The following is a 21,083-nucleotide window of genomic DNA, read 5'->3' as shown; positions in this document are numbered from 1 at the left end:
TCACTTCAGTTCATCATTTTAAATAAATGATGATTTGAAAGGTTAATACAGCCTTTTGAAAGACTAATTCAAAAAAACTAACAATAGTGTCCATAGTATGATTACAATATTATGTTTACATATAAATACTTATTTAAATAGATGCACCGAAAAAAGAGTTGGAAGGAAACATCATTTTTAACTTTTTTGTTGTGTTTTGTTCTCCCTAAGTAGTGGATTAAAAGTAATTTAAGTTTTCTTTAAGCATTGTTTTTCACATGTTCTAAATTGAATATATATTACTTTTATAATCAGAAAAAAATTTGAAATCATAAATCTCCCTACAAACCTGTAGTCATTAATACTGTTTGTGGTACTTTAGGTTTCTAAGAGGGATACTTGTCCTATGGTGCTGTTATTAAAATGGCCTCAGAAAGGACTACTAAAAATTTATGGCCACTTTTCCTGTGTGTATCTTCTTTTTCTCTCGAAAAGCCTCCTTTGAAGTCAAAGGGATTTTGTGAACAGATGCAGAAATATGTGAAGGAAGAATTGGATTCTTAAGCCAGATGCATTAGACATTTTTATGATATCTCATAACCTTTGTGGAAAACAAAAAAAATATTTTACAAGACTATATTATAATAGATAGAAATGTGTATTTATAATGTGGATGATTTTATCAATAGCCAAGAAATAACTGTTACTTATTATTGGTTTGGTCTCTGCACCTACCCCCTGAGGTGGAAAGCAAAAGTGGATGAGTCACAGTGCTGCTCTGTTGGAAACTGCCACTGATAAAAGTATTTGATTCTTAAGTCATTTTAGGGTTTTGGAGAATGTTTATTTTTTATTTATTTTGGGGGTATTGGGAATTTAACCTAGGGGCACTTTACCACTGAGCAACATCTCCCAGCCCTATTTAGTTTTTATTTTGAGACAGGTCTCATTAAGTTGCTTAGAGCCTTGCTAAGTTGATGAGGCTGGCCTTCAACTTGTGATTCTCCTTTCTCTGCCTCCCAGTTGTCTCTTGCATAAAAAAACTTAGCATTGGGGATCTTTATGGTAAATGCAAGGTTTTGTTCAGATTAGGGAGAGATGGGCTGGGATGTATCTCAGTGGTAGAGCAATTGTCTAACATGCAAAAGGCACTGAATTTCATCTCCTGTACTGGGGGGAAAAAAAAAGTATGTGTGTGTTGCGGGGGAGGGGGGAGTTGTTCAGGAATAACAGTGTACTGCACATACTCATTGTGGGATGTCTACAATTTATATTGAAATGGTTTATTTTGCCAGGTGTTGCTTGACAGAAAACTGTTGAAATCTGACAAGATGAGAGTAGTCACAGAATCAGAGGAATGAAAATCTGACATGTTTTATTTAAATGCTGGTGATATTAGGTAAATTTAAGCCTGTCATCGTTGGGCAAACACAAGATTCATACTTCTTTAAGCACTAATTCATGATTGTATTGTGCAAAGAGTGAAATATTGTTGGTTAGTGGATTTTTGTGAGAATACTTATAATCATTCAGTTAAAATATAAAATGTCCACATTGTAATGCAGTTGAACAACATGCTTCATTATTAGCTATCCTTAGCCTAGGTTTGGACAGTAGTAACATACTATTTCTGCTATTAATGATCTCTAAGTACAGCCATTAGGTGAGGGAATAATGTCTAAAAATAGGTACTATATTAAATATCTGGTCTTGTGTTTAATCCTCACTACAAATCTTTTAAAACTTTTTTATTTTAACGTAATTTCAGACTTAAAAAGTTGCAAAATTAGCCCAGGAAATTTCTGTGTACCCTTTACCAAACGTTGTCTTGCATAATCATAACATAATTGCCAAACCCAAAAAATTAACATTGATGCAGTACTATTAATTCAGCTATAGACCTAATTTACAGTTCACTAGTTTTCCCACTCATCATTTTCATGGTCCAGGATCAAATCCAGGATCCTGTATTGCATTTAGTTGCCATGTCTTCTTCAATCTATGACATTTCTTCAGTCTTTCATGACCTTGGCACTTTTGAAGAGTACTGGCCAATTATTTGGTAGAATGTCTTTCAATGGGTTTTTCCATTGATTCCTCATGATTACACTGAGCTCATGGATTTTGGCAATAATACACAGAAGAGATGTTGTTCATAACAAGGCTTTACAGCAGATATTAAACATGAGGAAACAGGCTTTAGTTAAGTAAGTTGTTCAATGTAATAGTTAATGAATGATGAACTTGGGATGGTAAATTTTACTTTGGGGATTTCAGTCCATATTTTGCAATTACTGTTTATTGTAGGTTTATGTGATCCTAAGAACATTTAATTGTGGTAGTGTTCTCAGTGATATTTCCCCTAGCTCTTCTCTGCCCATATTGTCCAGGCAACATATAACATGAGCTAATCAGAAGGGAAACCTTTCAGGAGCTGCTGGAACCATCTGAGAGTTGTGCTAATTGGTAACTGCCAGTTTGATCAGGCTACTTTGTGTTTTTCTTTAATGGGTGCTGTATGAGTCTACCCTCCCAACTCCTTTTCATCTCAATCAGTGAGTCCATTTGTTTAAAATGCCCTTTACATTGGTTGCCCATGTAAACTTAGTTTATATAAATACTAGTATTTCAGGTTTTTAAAAAATATCTCTGAGCAACAAATGAAAATTACTGAGGGTGAATGCTGAAAATATAGAGGAGCAGTAGATAAATGCTCAGGATTTATGCTAGCATCTCTGATGGCATCCACAGCTAGGAAGTGCTGCAGCTTACAGCAGAATTGTCTGTGGAAGCTGATACAAATCAAACACACACACACACACATTTTGTGCATTTACCCCCTGAGGTACAAAGCAAAAGTGGATGAGTCATAGTGGTGCTCTGTTAGTCACTGCCACTGATAGAGTATTATGATTCTTAAGTTATTTTAATGTTTTGAAGAATTTCATAAAACAATTATCTTGCACAGAAAAACTTACTTCTCTATATCTTTCTGAAAAGGAACATTTCGCTAATACCTGTTATGTGCCTCATGATATGCACTATAGCCTCATGGTATGCGCTATACATGCTTTATCTTCTTCTTCCAATGATCTTGTAAATAGTATTCTACCAATTTTATAAAAACAGAAATTTAAAAAAGATTAGGGAATTTTCTCTAGTCACAGAGCAAGTAAAGAGCAGTGCCAGGATCCCACTCCAGTTTGCCTGTGCTTTTCCTACTTGATCAGTAGTCATCTCTTACCAAAGAAATGTTGCAGGAACCCCTGTTAGAACATGAAAGCTCACCTTTTCTGTATGAGAAGTGGAGGAGTATCTACCATGTGCTTGTTTGATTTCTTTCTCTCTATTTCTCTGACACACAACCCAGGGTTCCCTGAGGTTGTACTACACAGTCTTGAATTGCTTGCTTGCTTGGTTTTTTGAGGGGATTGAACCCCAGGACACTTTATCACTGAACTGTATTCTCAGTCCTTTTTATTTTTTGATTTTTTGAGACAGGGTCTCATTAAGTAGCTGAAGCTGGCCTCAAATTTGCTATCCTCCTGCTTCAGCCTCCCAAGTTGCTGGGATTACAGGTGTTCACCACTGTGCCCAGCCAGTCTTGGATTCATAAGATGTAGTTTGAAAAACACTGCAGGACCACACTTGATAGGTGAATTATTTTCAAGAAGTTGCCCTGCAAATTAATGGTTTGGGGGTATTTACTTTGATACGCACACGTTTTCTAACTAAAATGTAATCATCTGCATATCTTTAGCTACATGAGTACCGGAAATAAAAGCAAACAATTTTTCTTCCCTCTTCCTGCTTTCATTACTTTCTTTTTTCTTACAGCTTACTTTTACATAAGGTGCTGATCTTTGTGCATAAAAATGATGGTACAGTCACTCTCAGTGTAACTAGTCTGGCCTCCAGCCTCCTCACAAATGGCAATTACTCCACTTCTGCTCTTGATTCTGTTCTACCACTACCACTCTGGAGTTTCTCTTCTAAAGACCTAAGACCTGTCTTCCTCCTAAATTTCCAAAGGAAAAATTTATTCATTTAGGATAGAAGCCACTCTGCCACAGTGTGAGACACTAGCTGCAGAAAGACAATTTATAGGCACAGAGATGATACACTGACTCCAGCTGGACTTAATTTAATTCTGGCATTTACAATTTTCTCTCTATATCATTTCTTAGTGATATCCTATCTTTTATTGCCAGTTGGGGGCATAATACTTTTTCTTAATTTCCCTGCTTCCTGAACAAAGCAAGGTCATATCTAGGTTTTTGCACTGCCTTATCATTTGAGTTATACTGGTCCTCTAATCATTTACCAAAATTCATCTATTGCTCTTTTTTCTTGGCATACGTTTTTCTTGGCACACATTCTCCTCCTCTTTTCTTCTTTTTCCTCTTCCTCTTCTCCTCTTCCTCCTTCTTTTCCTCCTCCTCCTTCTCCTCTTTCTTTTGAGCTACCTTCACTTCCAATTAAACTTCCTTCTTGGCTAACAATCTTTTTTACTGCCCCTTTGCCTCCCCAAAATCAAAGTTCAGCCAACTCAATTTCTAACCTGAAGACTCACAACTTGGTCTTTTAACATCCCTTGCTGTCTATACCAGGACGCTAATTTGCATTCAGGGATGTCCATTTATCCTCTTGTTTTGACTGTGAGTCATTATAGTATCAGACAACTCCACTGAGGATAGAACCCTGAATGACTTTGGTTATGTTATTTCCTGTCCCCTTTTCGTGGGATGATAATTGTAGATTTTTCAGCAAGATAGCTGGAATTATAAATAAAATAACAGACCCTCACCTTGTAAAATATTTTCCAGTGGAATTTTTGCCCTTCATTTATAATATCATATTCTAATACAGTACGTCATACTTTCCAAAATGCCCCACATATTCTCATTTAATTCTGAGGATAACATGCAAAGTTTCACTATTTAGCCATCTAAAATTTTTACTTATGGATTAAACTTTCATTATGCCTTTCTCTCATCAGTTCTATAATGTAATGATGACAAATCTAAATATGTAAATATTAGTGTTCTTTCATGTTTTAATTCAGTGGGTATTATCCTATTTTCATTTAAATTAGTTTAATTTTTAATTCGGTTTTGGATCCTGGAATGATAGAAATGTGATCATTTCAGTTGTTACTAAACATAATGATAATGGGGGAAAGGGGCAGGTGTAATAATAGTAAATATTCATTGCATGATTGCCATATGCCAAGCATAGTTTGAAGCACCTGATGTGCATTATTAGCTCTTTTAATACTAGACAATTTGACTAGGTAGGTGCTAATATTAACTATTTTACAGATGAGGATACTGGGAGGCTACATGACCCACCCAAGATCATGTAACTAGCAAGTGTCAGAGCCAAGAGGTAAACCTAGTTAGCTTGATTTCAAGCTCTGTGCACTAACTATAATAAAATGGTTGCAAAGCCTGAAACAAATTACATATGTTAATTTTCTGATAATTGCCTTGCAACTTTCAAATCTGTTCCTGAAAACCATTCGTATATCTTGCTATGGTGACATGCAGAGTAGAAATTACAAATCATCCTTTGTTGTTGCTGTTCTTATGGTCTTGTTTGGCTAGATGAATTATGAGAAAGGAGCAAAACTGTCTTGTAAATTTTTCTCTATGTCTCCATTTGGCTACTGCCACTAAGATTACTGCAAATAATATAAGGCTTTTAACACATGAGTCCCCAGGTGCATGTAGAAAGTTCTATTTATACACAGTCCATAGCTGGAAGGTCAATTTGGGCAAAGCCCTAAAGGCACAAGGGAGGTGGTGAGTGCTAAGGCTGATGGATGACCAGGGACCACTATCTAGGGTGTAGTTGCAATTTATGGTTAGAGTATTTTCTTCAAGAAGTAGCAGAAATATGAAGTGGGAAGGTGAGAGATGAAAATAATTAGTGCTGTGGACCATTGCTTCCAAGGGCTAAGGAAGACTTTTATTCTAAAGTATTCTCACTTGAAAAAGTTATTAAAGAGGTCTCTAATTCACTAGTTATAGACTATTAGGTGCATTATTACCACTGATTCCATTAATTAGGATGCTAATGAGCCTTTAAAATTAGCACCATTGAACAGAGTTGATTTTATACACCAAAAAAAGGGCTCCTTGTGAGTTTTTACTTCTATTCCCCATGAACAGAGACCATACAGACCATTCTACTTTATATTCATTCAGCCCCACTGTTTATTCCCTGTGTTACTTTGAATGCATTTTCAGAAGCAAAAGAATATAATAGTGAAGGGAAATGGAGCTATTTACTCAAATCACTGATTTGGTTTCTGTCACTCCACAGAGAGAATGATCTAAGCAGTCAGTTCTAAACATTACTGCAAAAGAGAAGAGGACTCTTGGGCTGGGGGTGAGTGTACAGTAGAAGGTAGAATGACAACGGAGGTATTAAAGACCAGGTTATGTGAAATCCTGGCCAGTCAGGAGAGAGGACCGAGTTGTCCCCCGATGGGTGCTAGTTACCTTGCCACTTGAGTTGTAAAGAAAAATTTCTCTTGCCAGGCAACTTTGACTTTTCCAGTGGCTGGCAGCAGATTAGCCACCCCATTGTCGCCAAACTGTAAAACATTCAGACTCAGTAACTTTGAGAAGCTAGTTTTGTTGAGGATCCATATTCACATCTTAACTTTGACTGACTATTAAAAGGAAATGTGGCAAAGCAGAAGGTACGTGACTATTTGGATCAGTCAACCCTGGGTCCACTACATATTATCTCTCTAATGCCAGGCAAGTTATTTGACCTCACCAAACCTCAGTTTTCTTATCTGCAAGGTGTTAATAATATTCACATTGTAGGAATTTTAAATGGATTTGAGATCCTGCCATATATTTATGTATGTATATATACAAAGTTCCTTGGCCAGTGCATAGTGCCCAGTGGATCTTCCATACTTGATGATGAGTATTTCTTCAATAATATATAAGAAACTCAGTAAATTTTCTCTCTATTCTTATCAATCTTAAGTTCTTAATAGATTTAAATAGAATTTTCCCTCCCCTAACACCCTGACCATATTGTTGAATATAAACTGTACATTTTATATATTTATTTACAACAGATGTTCAGTGTTTGTTCCAGTTAATAAGTGGTCTTATTATTTCTCAAAATATCTAGATATTTACAAGTTATTGAAAGATAATACCAATTTTATTTTGATGATTTTCCAAGTAGACTAGGCATTTCTAACTTGTTATCACAACTGACTTTTATTTCTACTCTAGTCCTAATTTTATTTTTCACAGGTACTGCTAATTATACTGGGGCTTATATTATACTGAGGTTCGTTAACTCAGTATATAGAAAAATGTAGACATATTTGGGGTTAAGATTAAAAGATTTTATTTTGAACATAGGTTTCCTCTAAAAGCTATGTATTTCAACACATGTGCTATATTAGCTCTATGACAAATGGTATCTTGTTTTTTGCTATGATAATCAAGGACTTACTTTCTTTACCACAAGAAGGAAATTTTAAAAATTCATTAATTATATTGACATTGCCTTTCTTGCACTGTTGCCCATTTTAAGTCTCTTTAAACAACTTATGAAGCCATGCCTTGCACCTTTGCTCTAGGTATTGGTATGCTCAGTATAGACAGAAAAAAGTCTCACTGCATTGTTACTTGGTATAGTCAGTAAAGCCTTTGTAAACTTCCAGTTTAATGCAATTTTACTTTTCCTTGCACTGTGATGAATGGAGTGATACAAGTAGATTTTATAGCTATATGACCTAGATACTGCAAAGAATTTGTACTTTTTTCTTTTACAGTGGCTAGTGGTATTTGGTGGTTGGTCAGGAACAGTTTATTGCTATACTTATGAACTTTTCTTGTATTTAATAAAAGCTTCAACCAACCTAGCATAATCACAGGACTGTCACGGAATATCATGTCTGATGGAGATAAGCGGATTAATTTATCTTCCTGATAAATTTTCATCTTAGCATATTTGGGTTGCTACAACAAATACCATTGACTGTGTACTTTGAACAACAATTTATTTTTCACAGTTGTGGAAGCTGGGAAGTCCAAGATGAAGATGCTTGCAAATTCCATGTTGGTGAGGGCCTATTTCCTAATTCATAGATGGCTGTCTTTTTGCTATATCCTTACATGGTGGAAAGAGCAAGTTAACTCTCTAGGGACTCTTTTATAAGGGCACTAATCTCATTCATAAGGGTTCCCCTGTAATGACCAAATCATCTCCTGAAGGCCCTACCTCCAAATAACATCAAGGTGGGAGTTAGATTTCAACTTGTAAATTTTGGGGATACACAAACATTGTCTATTTCAGTCTGTGACTTTAGTGGCCAGACATGTAAAATCTAGAACCAGTTTCTATAAATCTTTAAAGTGTCTTGGAGATTCCAGTGTTTCAGCATCTACATGACATCTAGTGTACTGTTTTTCACATTCTAAAATGCAACAGAAATTCTTCCGTTGACCGTGTGTCCTTAATTTTGATTGGGAATATATTAACATATTTATGACTCATGTAGACACACAGCTTGCCTTAAGTCTCATTTTTTTCTATATAATTGGCCAACTCTTTGGTTAGGTTTCCATGATCCTGTCTTTTTTGAAAGTCACATGCCCACTTTTAGATCAACTATGTGGATATAGGGTCAGTCAGCTTCCATTGGACCACATGTTAGAAGGAACAGGGAGAGAGAAGTGTGGTTCTTCAAAAGGGAGTAATAAAGCCAGGCCTACTGATGTGGTTACTGTCAGTTAAATAGTACTTAAATTTGTGTCTTCTACCAGGAGACCATTAAGAAAGACTTGTGAAAAAGGAAAATAATTAAAAAAAAAAAAAAGGATATTTTAAGCCTCTCTAGGTTCAACATGAAAAAGGAAAATAATTAAAAAAAAAAAAGATCAGGATCTTTTAAGCCTCTCTAGGTTCAACGTTGGAGAAGAATCTAGAGCTGAAGAATTCAAAAGGGAAACAAGTGAGAAAAGAATCATTATTATTGGTACTGAAAGTTAATTACAATATGGTGGAGAAAGAGAGGATTAACTCTGAAGAGGCTGACTGAACAGAAAGTGTCAGTGAGGGTAAAGGGAACTATAAAGAATGACCTTATCAAGTAAAGTTTTGGGAGGTGGGATATTTGGGGATGGAAAAAACTTGGCTATGATTTCTATCTGCAAAGATAGAAAATTTGAAGATAAAGGAAATAGATGGAAGAAAGGAAGTCCAGAGCAGATGATGGGACATTAGGAGACAAAGATCAACTCTGAGACTGGGAGAAAGGTAGAGATAGGTGTGGGTCTAGTGGGTTTTCTGGGAGTGGTATGAGAAATGAATAATGGTGCACATTGCTTTTTTGAGGGCTTAGTCCTAAGGAGATAGTATAGGTTGATGGGTTAGTGTATGGACTCAGAAATCAGATTCTCTATACTCAAATCCACATTCTTCAATTTCATAATTGGATAATGGAAGTTGGTATCCTTGGGTGAATTACCGAACCTCACTAGTCTTCATTGTTTTATTTCGTCTATAAGATGAGGAAGAGCATAGAGTTAAAATCTTGAATTCTATAGCCAAACTACCAGAGTATGAAGCTAGAAAACCCTACTCTTACTAGCAGTGTGACCTTGTCAAGACACTTCTGTGCCCTAATATTTCCATTTGCAAAATGGAGATAATAATAGTGTCTACCTTAGAAGGCCACTGTGAGGATTAAATGAGGCCTTAGTATGTATAGGAATTTAAAATAGTATCAGGCACATTATATAAGTTTATTTAAAGGGTTTGATAAGCAGCATTATAACTAAATTATGCATTGTTTAGAGATTTTTCAAACTGCTCAGCTCATAAGGCACTGAAATATAGAATGAGCTCTTAGCTGTTGACTTCCAGGGTTGAATTTTGCTTGCCTATTGGGACATATGGGTAGCTGTGCTCATGAGCACATAGTCTGAGTGACAACCTTAGAATAGACTGAAAAGGCAAGAAGAGAGCAAGATAGGGACTACTGCACCAAGAAAAAAATGGAAAAATCAGAGGCTGTGGTTTCTAAATGAGTTGAAGAGCAACTGTAGTGCAAATGAAAGCATGAAATAGTTGTAAGGTGGAAGGTTGCACACTGAATGGAATATTGACATTTATGATGTCAACAATGAAGGAATTATGTGATGAAAAGGTTCCAGTGTAGGACATGAGAATAAATGATCGAAGTTGAAGAGATCAAACAGATGCATGGAACCCTAACGTATTGGATAGATAACAAACCTGATAATTGAACTCTTTTGGATAATGGAAATCGAGATAGATAGAGAACCAGCTCCTAATTCTGTTATCAATTTAAGAGAATATTCAAGTGATGGGAAGATAACAAGAACTGAACAAGTGTAAACATCTGCTTTTGTTTATGTACCCAATTTGTACAATTTATACTCAGTGTCTCCTGGACTATTCAATGATTCTGTTTGGGGAAATATTATTTGGATATGTCACCTGGTGAATTCTTTCCTCATCTCTTCATAGAAGTTATAAAGTCATAAATACATTTTATGTATTGATTTATTTATAAACTATTCATTGAGTACTGTGTACTATGCTTTGGAGATAGACCAAGGAAGAACACAGACAAAAACTTACATTCTACTAGTAGAAAAAGACAGTAAACAAATAATTAAAATATATAGTATGTTAGGTGATAGAAAGTGACAGAGAAATATATTAAGCAAGGACAAGAGATGGGGACTGCCAAGGGATATTGCATTTTCTGAGTTAGGTGGTCGGCAAAAGCCTCCAAGAAGGTGGTTTTTGATGAAAGACCTGAAGATGGTGATATATATACATGGTACATATCTAGGGGAGAAGTGATCCAGGAGAAAGAATGAAAAGACCATGAGGTAGGTCCTATACTGGCATGTCTGAAGACCAGCAAGGAGGCCCAGTGTGACTGAAGGGAAGTGAGCATTTTCTTTATTCAACAAATACTATAGAGTTGTCCTTTGATATGCTCAGGGGGTTGGTTCCAGGACCCCCTGCAGATTTCAGAATTCTAACAGGATTACTAATAGAGAGTGTAAGTGAGGAGGTTGATTTTATAGAGCTTTAGAAGCAATTATAAAGACTTTAGCCTTTACTGGCTTTGAGTTGGGAAATTATAGGAAGGTGTTATATGAGGGTAATAACATGATCTGACATAGGCTTTAAAGCCTCACCCTATTAGGATAAAAAAGAATATAGAGGAGCAAGAATAGAAGCAGGAAGACCAGTTAGGAAGCCAATGTGAGCTCCAAGTAAGATGATGGTAGCTTGGACTAGCATGGGTTGTGGAGATGATTTCATAAGGAGGGATTACACTCTGTATTTGTTTGTGGTTTTTGTTTTAAATTTTTTATTGGTGCATTATACATAATAGTGAGATTCATTAGTTCATATTTATACATACACATAACATAATTTGATCAATCTCATTCCCCAGTTTCTTCCCTTTCCCTCCCCTCATTCTTCCCCCTGATCCACATGCTCTAGTGTATTGATCTCCCTTCTATTATTGAAATAATAATCATATTAGTTATAATTATATATAAGCATTATAATTATATGAGCAGGATTCCTTGTGGTATATTCTTTAAAATTATTTATATAAACAGGCTTCATTATGGTATATTCATACATAGATATAACATAATTTGGTAGATTTCATTCCCCAGGATTTCCCCATGCCCTCCTTTCCAACCTCCCTCTCAATCTCCTTCTTCTACTCTGTTCATCTCTCTTCTATTTTTTATGAGGTACCCCTTCTTTTTTAATACTTATTTTTAAAAAGGTAGAATCAGAAAGATTTTCTGATTAATTAGATGAAGGATTAAAAAAAATAAAAGGGTTATCTGAGATTCCAAGGTTCCAGAGCAACTGGAATGAACTGAAAGAATTTACACTTAGTGAATGATAAGGACTAACAGGAGCAAAACTCTGGGGAAGATGAGTTGACTTTTAGGCATGTTGAGTTTAGAGGCCTAGTGAACATCTAAGTGGAGATATCAGGTAGGCATTAGATTTATAAGACCAAAGCACAGGAGAGAAGTGTAGGTGGAGATAAACATTTGGAACTCCTCAGAATGGACTTTGCTTAAAGCCATGAGATTGGGTATCACTGTCTAGACAGTATATTTAGAAAGAAAAGAGGTCCAAATACTAAACCTGGGCTTAACATTAAGATGTTAGAATAATGAGAAGAACCAGGTAAGATAGTAATAGTCAGATAGAAGAAAAAATAGAAGGTAACATCTTAGAAGCCAAATTAGGAAAATTTTTTATATATTGACACATGTATACACATACCCACACACAAATTACATGTTCATGGACATGCACACACAAACTATGTTATCATTTATTGAAGATGGAGTGATCAGAAATACCTTCTGTTTCTTCACTGAACACCATAGTCTCTATTTGCAGGCAAATTTAATTGGGAAGCTAAATTATTAATGAGTTTGATGAGTATTGAATCAGACAAAGAAAGTTCACTGAATCACCTATTGGCTAAGGTAATTAAGTATGAAAACTGGGAAGTTATCTCTGCTGTGGGACTCACCTACTCCTTGTGCAGAACATTACTGACCTGTGTCACAGCCCACTTCCCTTGGACAGTTCTTTGGATCACCACATTTTCCAATAAAGTGTTGTTGTTTAAGTTTCTACCCCTCAAGGGAAGGTACTCTTTCTCTAGATTTGTTAATGTGCCTAATCATGATTCTAAGGCTCATCCTCAGAGTTCTTAGATTTTGGAGGTCTATTCTTTTTTTTTTTTTTTTATTAAAATGTCGATCTTCTTCCTTGAAATATATATATGTGCCTTCTCACAATTTTGTGTACAACTTCACAAGTCTATAAACCTAGGTTGAGAACTGTGACTTCAAGTTGACCTATCTTTCTTTTCTGCAATAACTCATGGAAGGTAAACATATTCCTCTTTCAAATAGTGGGCCTCCTCCCCTATGTACAAAACTGTTCTTATGATCCACACCATAGGACTTTTATGGATATAATGGATATATTTCTGATAGGTCATTAAGAAAATCCTCTTGTTTGGGGAATGAGACAGGCTTTCATACCACATTCCTATTTGTACAAATGACTTTATAGTAAAGTTCTGGTGTCTGTTTATACGATAGCACAGTTGTCTAAGGCTAGCCAATATAGCCTTTGGTGGGCATGTGAGAATCTTATTGTAATTTGATGCTACTTAAACATTTAGGAATACACTCACACTCACACATACACACATGTATACACACACAAACCTACATACACCCATGCATATTTGGTTATAGTTTTGAATACAGGAAGAGTGAAAATATTTGGCTGAAGGGAATGAAGAAAGCTTTCCAGAATTCTAACACCCATTTGAACTTCACAGAAAGTATCATGAGAATGTCAGTGATTAGAACTGATCAGATATTTGGCTGTCTTTTTCAATCAGCAGATGGATTTGAACCAGATCACCACATCCATGGTTTAGTTTTGAAAAGAGAGAAAGAAAAAAAAAAGCCAATTATTTGTCTCTCTGTTCAAAGACCTTTTTTGTATTGTAGATCCCTAAAAAGCTAGTAGAGGAGCCGGCCTTTCACATCCATTAAGGTTAGCCCTGAAACTGTTGAATTTGATCTCTTCCATTTGCCATCTGGATACAGTAGAGAAAAAGCTATTCTGCATTGGGTTGCTGGACACCATCCAGAAAATAATATGTCCAGGCATCAAAGGCTTGAGGCACTTGGTCCGGTCTGTCTAATGATCACAGGCAGGGTCTGCTCTCCAGTTTTGTAGTATGTTTTATTTTTGTAGTGACAATATATATCCCACTAAAATAGATCACAAGGATTACTGCCAACTTGTCAAAGCTAGGAGTCTTCTATCATAGACTTCAAAAAAGGACCATATTTTAATTGGGAAAGGTTGATTTCCAAAGTCCATCTCCCTTCATCTCAATCTATCCTTTTTCTTCTGGACAGCACTTACTGCAAGGATTCTAATTCATAGTTTATTTGACTCCATGCCTAAGTCCCAAATTTAAAATGTCCTAAAGATTGACTTCATTTAAAATGGTATGCATCATACTGTTTATAAGAGGGCCCAGTGTCGGGCAGCTAATAACCACATTGGCAACTTCCCAGGAATCTGACAACCACATCTTATTATTCACACCAACTGGAGCCAATTGTGGCTGGATTTTCTTTTATTATTTTTATTATTCTGTTACTTTAAAATGTGGATAGGAAACAACAGTAGTGGCATATCCTCTGGTCTCTTCTGGGATTGGGGAGGAGACTTGCATAAGAGGACCTGTAATGACAGGGAGCAAGCATATGTGTTTTAAGGTAGCTGGAAGCCTAACTCTTAGCTCTGATACAGCAGGCTTTTTCTGGATCTTTGCAGGATGTGCTTAGCAATGAATTTATAGCTTCTACAAGTAGATAAAATTGTAGGGAATTGCCATTTTTATCTGTTACACTGAAACGAGGTGGCAGAAAGAGTTTCCATGCTAAACCATGAAAAATTACTTTTTTTGTGGACAGGAATGGTCATCAGGCTGCCCCCTACATGGTAGAGCAACTCCCAGATCTCCAAACCTGACTTTGGAAATGGGACAAAAAACTCTTGCTGAGATTTGACTGGGTTACTAAAAAGTGTGTTGTGTACAATAGCACTTGGTCTTGTACCTTGTTCATGTTCCCCAGTAAAGCCAAAGTTATTATTTATTCTGCTCCAGGCAGGTCAGCACTTCCATCTTCTCACCATTGAGACACTTTACTCTCAGAATCTTCCATCTTCCTGTTCTTCTTCTCTTCCTTTGGCTGCCCTAATATTGAGAACAACAAATAGTTCTCCTAGATTAAGGAAAATAAACAAAATCTCCTGCAAACCATAAACCAAGCAAAGCAATGTTGCTGATTTTTAGCAATATTGTCCCTGCTAAACCTTGTGTACATAAAGCTTCTATTTCGTCACTTTCAGATTAGTCTATTCCTTTCGATAGGTTGGTGTCTTATTTTCCTTGGGTGTTTACTTGCTCTGAGATCTCTTCTCTGGCTTTGAAAAAAGGAGTAAAGAATGAGATATCAAATTAGTAGTAGAGCCAGACTTCCTGGCCCAACCATACCCTGCCTGAGTTGCTTTATCCCTCTGTGCTTTAGTCACCTTGTATTGAGAAGGGACGGTGCAAGGTGACATTTTTGTTTTGTTCTTAATTTTAGTGGAAAACTTCTTCTCACTACAAAATATATTAGCTGGAGGGATTTTTTTTCTAGTTATTATTTGTCAAGTTATAGAAGTTTCCCCAATCTATTTCTGATCACTAGAAAGTTTTTCTCCAAACCCAGAGAATATACAACTCCAAGAGCAAACAAATGCATAATGGCTTGTATTTACAGTATGTAGCTCATTCAAATTGGTTTCTTTCACTAAGTAATAAGCATTTAAGTTTCCTCCCTGTCTTTTTGTGACTTGATATCTTATTTCTTTTTTGGGGGGTGTGGGGTACCAGGGGTAGAACTCAGGGTTACTTGACCACTGAGCCACAGCTCCAACCCTATTTTGTATTTTATTTAGAGACAGAGTCTCACTGAGTTGCTTAGTGCCCTGCTTTTGATGAGGCTGGCTTTGAACTCGTGATCCTCCTGCCTCAGCCTCCTGAGCCACTGGGATTACAGGCACCCAGCTCATTTCTTTTTAGTGCTAAACAATATGCCATATTCTAGAAGCACCACAATTTATCCATTCACTATTCAGGGACATCTTGCCTTCTTCTTAGTTTTGGCAGTTATGAATAACTTGTAGGGTTTTTGTGTGGACATGATTTTTCATCTTATTTGGATCAATGCCGAAGAGTGTAATTTGCTGGATCCTAAAGTAAGGGTATGTTTTGTTTTATAAGGAACTGTCTTCCAAAGTGGCTCTACTTTACCCAATCACAACAGATTGACATTTGTAAAGTGGAAGTAAAAGCAAGTGCAATGTAATATGTCATTCCAATTTTGTTTAAAAATTTACTCTATATATGTAAATTATTTTATATTTTTGGATCAAGATATGAATGAATATGCTTCTGACTCTTAATATAATGGTCTTAGCTAGGTTTGATATGAAGAAGGAAAGAACTTTTATATCCTTTATATAGCTTTGTGTTATTACTTTATGGAGGTTTTTGTTATAAGAAACAAATGTTATAGTTCTTTTTTCAATCTAATAAAGTGAAGAAGAGGAAGAAAAGGTGATAATATGCCCAAAGTTCCAGGAGTGCAAACATCCTTCTTTTCCCGGGAGGTTCCAGAGAAGATATATGTATGGGAGGAGCGGCATATGAAGATTAAAATGCTCTGGTTATCAACTCGGCAGAGGCCTGATACTCCAATGTATAGTTCTAGTAAACTTGGTTAGGCCCAGGCTTTCCACCATAAGCCGAAACCCAAATGTTGGGTCGTAAATTACTAGTTACCTGACAGAGATAGAGCTCCTGAATGAGGGCATAGAGTTAGGGAGCCAGGCCTGGCTCTAGGGCTGGCTAACAGGGATGTAAACATCATGGCCCAGTCACTGTCCTTGAAGTTTATCAATTTGATGAGCAAGAACAAGTGAAGAAAGGAGACTGTTTCCAGTAAGCATTACTGGTAGTAACAGAAAAATTTGAAAACTGCTTTGGTATAGGTCCCCATTAAATGAATGAAAATACAAAAATGAGGAATCAACAAAGACAAAATTGGAGAAATCAGAGAGCCTAAAGCACAAACAATTCATTGTAGCTTCATGGAAATGAAAAGAGAGTGTCTTAAAGGATGATAATATAAACAGTGTCACTTGATAGAGTCAGAGAGATCTTTGGAAAGCAACAAGATATCAGAGGGCACTGGATTATGGGATAAGGATCATTTTTGGTTTTTGAAAAGCTTTAGTCATTCTGTGGCTAAGAAACCAGATTGTGGAGGAAGTTAATATGGGTAGCAGATGTAGGGTTCTCACAGGAATATTTGGGAAGAGTACAAGGAGAAATAACCCACAACAGGGGTAGATCTCTTCATGTTTCCACATGGTAGGGAAGACTTGAAGGACCTGGTAAAGAGATAATGATTAAAGATAAGAGAAAGAAAAGAAAATTTGATGAAGAAATATTCTGACAGACACAGAAGAAAGAATCAGAAGCTCTGTGGCAAAGGCTAATCTTAGAAGGTTATCTTTCTTGAAGCAAAAAAGGAAAGAGGATTCTTGTCATCGTGGAAGCATTTGGAAGTGCAAAGTAGAAAAGATGGTGCTGCATACTGATCTCTGTAGGGCTGGCGATATAACTCATTGGTAGAGTGCTTGCCTCCATGTATAAGGCCCTGGGTTCAATCCCCAGCACCAAAAATCCCCCCAAAACAAAACACTCTGTAAAGTAAGAACCCGAGGTTACCTGATAAATGCAGGGGAGGCCCTGGGACTTAAGCAGACAGGAGTTTTAAGAATGTCTCTGAGTAAAATGGACCAGTGGATTTGCTGTGTATGGCATGATACTCACTAGACCATAGACTTCTCAAGGGAAGTGACTGTTTTATGTGATAATTTATTTCTGTACTAATGTGTTATTTTGTGTTTACTGTTGTATCCTCACTGTGCAACACAGTGTTTGATCCATGTCTAGCACTCAATGAATATCTGAATGGATGGATGGATTCATGAATGAATGATCTGGTGTCTGGTATATGCTCATTGCAAGGTTATTTTAATTGAATTAAACTACTGTTGCCCCTAATGAAAGTCTCTATGTAATTAAGTATAATCATTAAATTAAACCCACAACACTGCAGTTTGGAAACAGCACTTAATAAAGTTGATGGTACTGTTTTTATAAGCTCCAAATCATGAATGTTGGCTTTCCTTAAGATACAGGGTAGTAGCAGTGTTTTGTTTTGGCAGTGCTAGATGAAAAGGGTGTGTTGTTAGATCTAGGACACATTGTTCTGCTGCTTGTAGCTCTGGAATCTGGCCATGGTTTAGAAATGTCATATCAAGGCTCAAATTTGTGGTTTCAATGGTCCCAGAAGAACCTACACCTTCTTGCTCTTGCCTCTTTGTCAGAATGTTCCATTAACATTGAGATAGTTCACAATTCCCCATTTAAAAGTGAACAAATGACTAACTTGTGCTTTAGACAGACTGCGGGGAGGCTTTGTTCATGAATCTTGTTTTAGAAGTGATAAGTGAACACCAAGATTTAATGGCATATGCCTTTACTTAAGTAAACGACTTTGAAGAGGAAGAAAGCCAGGGACAGATACTGCTTGAAAAAAAGAAAAGGAAATAGCTTCTGGTCTTTTTTCTGAGAGTAAAAAGGAAAGTGATGATAAGCTCTATCATTTACTTATTTAGCTAATAATTAAATATTGGGGTGCTGGGGTGTAGCACAGTGATATAGCATGTACTTAGTATGCACAAGGCCATGGGTTCAATCCCCAGCACCAAAAAATAATAATAATTAGCAAATAAAATTAAAGTAAATAAAAACATATAAAGAGGTTAGTTTTAAAAATAATAGTAATTGTATACTAAATACCCTAAAGTATAGAAAGAAAGTCTTTATTATAAGATAAGGCTAGTAAAGTGTGACTTGTTCACTGGTAAAATCTTTTGATTCTCTTCACACACAAAAAAAATAGGATGGATCTTATTTTGATTATAAATCAATGAACTTATATTCCAAATTGGTTATTTCCTAGAAAAGGAAAGTTGAAGTGATTCTAATATGAAAGCATGTATTTCTCTTCTGCTTATCAGCTTAACATTAGGAAACTGCCGTTTCTTCCTTACTACCGAAGATGCTAATAGGACCAAAATATTTTACTCTCTGTCACTTTTGGTTGTTAGGAACTATCACAGCAGAGTCCTGACCCCTTGAACCATAGCAGCAGCAGATGAGCAAAGAAGGAACTAGATTTCCAAATATTTTGTTTTCAGATGTTATTTGTTCTGTTGAAGTCATTATGCAACATCTGATACTGATTTTGAGATTATTAATTTGTTCTTTTTTAAGATTCAGATTTTTAAAAAATAAACACATTTCCACTCAGTTTTCCCATAGATCCCATCCCTTATCTGAACTCAAAACATCCTGATCCTGTGGCGTTCTGCTGTGTTTCTGCCCTAGCCAGAATAGGAGTGCTCCTGGGTGCCTTGGCAGGGGCCACACAGCACTGGTCTTCCAGAAGAAAGGAAATGGCACTATATTATAGATTAGGCACACACTCTACCTAAGGGCAGAACTAATCAAAAGTCACACTGAAGTTGTATGTGAACTCCTTGTATACTTATTGCTGCCTCTTGAACAGCACTGATAAAGTGTCCAAAAAATGTCACATAAAATCTACTCTGAACTTTCAGGTAGGATTGCTTGCACAGTAAGGTGGATTGAGTAACTTTATAAGGGTATTATAAAAGTAGATGTTAAGCACATATTATTCTAAGAGCATTTTATTATAGATTCAATTAAAATTATAACACATTAGGAATTTAGAAAGTGTTCCATAGTTGTAAGTATTGTTGACTAAAAGGTGGCTAGGATTTGGATAGGCAGCTAGAAGGGGTCATTTGAAAATTCCTACTACCAGTCTTGGTAGATGTACTCTCACATTCCATAAGCTTCATAGAGTGTTCATTTCTGCTTCATTCAAATACATTTATTGAGCCTCCACCTGTCAGTGTTAGGAATAAAAACATGTCTCTTATTTTGGAGGATTTCCCTGGCTGGTAAGGGTAGCCGATATGTAGGACAAGTAAATTACATTACAACCCTGTGCTATAACAGAGTAAGAACAGAGCATTGTAGGTGCTTATACAAGCAGGTAACTCATTTTACTTCAAGGATTTGAAAAGATGCCACAAATTTGGTGATGTTTGATGTTTCTTAAAAGTAAATTGAAATTTGTCAGATAGGGAAAGGTGTGCCAGGCAGACGGCAGTGCATGTGCAGAGGCTTAGAATTTAGAAAGGGTATGGCTTTTTCAGGGAACTAAGAGAAGTACAATTTGCAGATGAGCAGTAGGAGGAAAAGGCTAAAAAAGGAGACTTGAGCCTTATTTACTCAGCAATGTCAATGGAAGAGTAGGTCAGCAAAGAAGTAAAAATTTTTACAAATAGGACTGAGGTTGTAGCTCAGTGGTAGAGCACTTGCGTAGCATGTGTGATGCACTGGGTTCAATTCTCAGTACCATATATAAATAAATGAAGAAAATAAAAGTCTATCAACAACTAAAAAAAGTTGTTAGAAATATGAAAGAAACTGAAAAATCCTTTGTTTCATAAATCATCTGATATGTCATTGGACTGTTTTTTCTGCTGCAGCGTTTTTAAAAATCACAAGTTTCTTAAGACAGAAAATAAGCAGAGAAAAACTCTTCGATACAACTGAATTGGTGACATTTCAACATCCTCATCTCTATCCAGCTAGGGTTCTGCCTCTCCACAGAAAACAGTTCTGTTCCGCTTGGTTCTCACATTTCTAACCCTCAAGGTTGAATGTTTCAGACATGAGCTTTTGCAGTTCCTTTCTTATATCTGTGATTATGTCATAGTAATGTCAAAATGAAAGTCTGTTATTTTTCACAAAAACATACAAGTTTACCTACTGAGACAACTAATGGTGTTATTTGTGATACCAAGTATTTTATCATTAATACTTGTTCAGCACACGGTAATTTGTTGACTAAATGAAAAATACTGCACCCTCAAGATACACTTTCAAAGGTGTATTTGAAATTATTAAAAACTAAGAGCAAAGAGTTATATACAACATTTAAAATTTTTCTATTTGAGGAAGAGGGAAGTCCCCAAAACTCATAAATAAATTGCATTTAAATTTTTTACACTTTAAGTGAGTACTGATTTTGTTGTGAAGCTGTTGTTGAAAAATTATTATTTTTGACTCAAAACATCATTACAAAAATAGACTATATTGATATAAAAACAAAATGTATTAAAAATTGGATAATTTATATAAAAATAAAATCAGAGTGGAAAGTATATGGAAATAGAAGTGTTTTCTTAAAAGAAACATGATAAATATTTCA

At 36.0% G+C, this 21,083-nt stretch overlaps 1 protein-coding gene across 3 annotated transcripts in view; it reads left to right on the top strand.

Moving 5' to 3' along the window:
• Positions 1–21,083, top strand: part of WARS2 (tryptophanyl tRNA synthetase 2, mitochondrial) — a 72,797-nt gene that overhangs the window by 2,296 nt on the left and 49,418 nt on the right. The window contains exon 1 of one of the 3 annotated variants that reach the window (XM_079144426.1): positions 14,598–14,675. The exons of the other annotated variants lie outside the window; for them this stretch is intronic. The gene's annotated coding sequence lies outside the window, so the exon portion shown is untranslated. Of the gene's footprint in view, positions 1–14,597; positions 14,676–21,083 lie in introns of those variants that run through there. 3 annotated transcript variants of the gene reach the window in all.

This window comes from Sciurus vulgaris (genome assembly GCF_902686455.1).
Source record: "Sciurus vulgaris genome assembly, chromosome: 1".
Lineage (NCBI taxonomy): Eukaryota > Metazoa > Chordata > Mammalia > Rodentia > Sciuridae > Sciurus > Sciurus vulgaris.
The sequence above is the reverse complement of the archived record's forward strand: the minus strand, read 5'-3'. Positions and strand labels throughout refer to the sequence as shown.